The 2,500-nt window shown below is 42.0% G+C and overlaps 1 protein-coding gene across 2 annotated transcripts in view; it reads right to left on the reverse strand.

Moving 5' to 3' along the window:
* Positions 1-127, reverse strand: part of LOC137634259 (fibroleukin-like) — a 128,063-nt gene extending 127,936 nt beyond the window's left edge. For both annotated transcript variants that reach the window (XM_068366543.1, XM_068366542.1), the window contains exon 1: positions 18-127. The gene's annotated coding sequence lies outside the window, so the exon portion shown is untranslated. The remainder of the gene's footprint in view (positions 1-17) is intronic.
* Positions 128-2,500: the final 2,373 nt, after the last annotated feature.

Consider the following 2,500-nt stretch of genomic DNA (forward strand, 5'->3'; position numbering starts at 1 on the left):
GAGAGAAAGAGACGCACATCAAAGAGAGGCTGATTCCAGTCCGTCGCTTCCAGCCGTGATCGTGAGAGGCACTGTTAGCTCAGCCCCTACAGCTGGTAAGGTGCCAGACACTCCGCTGATAACCGTAGTTGCCATCTGTCCTACCTTGGGCCCCCAAATTTTTTTCCCCCCTGTCGCGTCTGCCATTGATTGCGGGTCTCTTCGCCCGTTCGCTCCTCGTCGTAAAACACTGGCGAAATGAAATTGTTCGCCATAACACAAACCCACTGGATGCGACGCGAACGATTCCACACTCTCGCATTGGAGGAAAAAGGTCGATGGTAACTATCGCCGCACTTGGTTCAACAAACGAGTGATTGCACGTTGGTTATTAACCCAGTTACTCGTAGTAACCTTCCCTTCTGTGTGTTTGGCATCTCGTGTGTCACCTTCATTATGGATGGGGTTACATGACACTCCGAGAGGGCCCACTTTCTTCCCAGAAACGAAGCCTTCCTCATTAAAAGTAGGGATGGATGTGAACGAAAATATGTAGGACGACGACGAAATTCTGGGACCTGGAAGTATCACAGGGGGGCCGAGAATCAGTTTGACCTTGAGGGGGGGATGGCGAAATGAAAGCAGGTTGTTCCATATATCTTCGCACCATTGCAATTTCGTACTTCTTCTCCCCTGGGGTTTATGCGACGTGGTCCGACAGCCATGCCGTAGACGTACTTTCAAGTAGTTCGTTTGGTGTTGTGACGAGAAAGTATTTTTTTCGAATCTTTGCAAAAAAAAAGGGGGGATACTCATTGCTAGTAGGTGAGGCGCAAAAGAAAAAAAAAGAAAAATCAATGCTCGCCAAAAGGAACTTAATGCAACTCCGACGAATTCAGTTGGATCATCGTGATGAAAGTGTATCCTCATCTTTCATCTTCTGATGAAACCATCGAGATGATGGTACAAAGAGAGAGAGAGAGAGAGAGAGGAGAGAGAGAGAGAGAGAGAGAGAGAGAGAGAGAGAGAGAGAGAGAGAGAGAGAGACTTATGTGAGGCCAATATCCTTTTTTATCTAATCCATTCTAATCAGGCAAAGATTGCAGTGAGGTATTTGTAGTAAAGTCAGGTTATGGAGAAGATGTTTTATGGTTATTAAGATATTGGAATTTATTTTGATGGGTAATAAGATATATACGTCATTGTTTGACGTCAGGCAGATCATTTAATAAAAAGAAAAAAATCATCTTTTGAAATAGGATAAAAACTCGCAGTTAGATTTGAAGGAAGGAATGGAATAGCGTAGTAGAATTTCTCATTAACTTAGTATTTAAAGTGATTTAAAACCAAGATGTGTGAATAGTTAATCCCTTTCTAAGTGGGGACACTTTAACGTGGTGGAAGGGCTTGCTTATCGCCATGATCAGCAAAGCTGTACTAGTCACGTTTACCCATAGAGCAATAGGTTGGTTTGCTGTAAGCGATCAGGCTAAAATACTCCACCATCACCAATCTGCAATGGCTAGCGTGGTGATGAAATGGCCAAATCCTAGACATGAATAAGGACATGTCTGTGGACTTTGCCTGCAATGGACAAGAAACGGCAGCATTTGTTGTTGAATATTCAATATTTTATATTTAAATGCAATGCTCTTCTTAAAAAAAATATCTGCATATGCTTTGGAACATTATTTTGAATGGTCAAAAAGGATTATTACCTATTGCTTAAAGAATACTAGAAAGTTGTTTATGAAGAATTATGTATTGGAGCACAATCTCCCATCAACGAATAATTAATAGTACAGCATTTATGTTTTTTTTTTTATGTGTAGCCACAGATTATGAGGCTCAACAACTGAACATTGATATTTCAATCATCATTATCGTCATCATCATCTCCTCTTACTCCTATTGACGCAAAGGGCCTCGGTTAGATTTCGCCAGCCGTCTCTATCTTAAGCTTTTGATTCACTACTTCTCCATTCATCATCTACTTGGCGTTTCATATCCTTCTTTCAAAGTAAATGAAAGTAAATTCCAATCAAATTCGCTTACTGGCTGCCAACGCAAGATCCTGTGTCTTGTATAAGGCAAGGCAACATTTACAGAACAGAACAGCGTTTCATAGTCCTCAGTCATGTACTGTAGGCCTGGATCTTCCAACTCTTCAATAATAAATGTAATTCATATTTTTATTTGAACTCTACAAACCTTCCCTTACCATGGATTACAGTTGCATATCAGTACTCATCACAGTGATGATATTGAGCGAAATATTGGTCTCCAACCCCACCCCACCCCCCGCCCCAGAATTCATAGAGACCCTGCAAGAATGCAGCTGCCATTAATTGCCTGCCACTTTGTGTTGCCAGCTGTGAACTGCAACACGGCTCACTAGAAACACTGGAGGTAAATGGCAAGCAGCCCAGGCCGCCGTCTGTTGGTTTATAGGTTCGTTTCTCCGTTTGCTAGCCGGCAAACAACAGATGCAGGTCAAAGAAATTATTTTTGCTTTCGTGTT

The sequence above is a fragment of the Palaemon carinicauda genome, chromosome 44, assembly GCF_036898095.1.
Source record: "Palaemon carinicauda isolate YSFRI2023 chromosome 44, ASM3689809v2, whole genome shotgun sequence".
In the NCBI taxonomy this organism is placed as follows: Eukaryota; Metazoa; Arthropoda; class Malacostraca; order Decapoda; family Palaemonidae; genus Palaemon; species Palaemon carinicauda.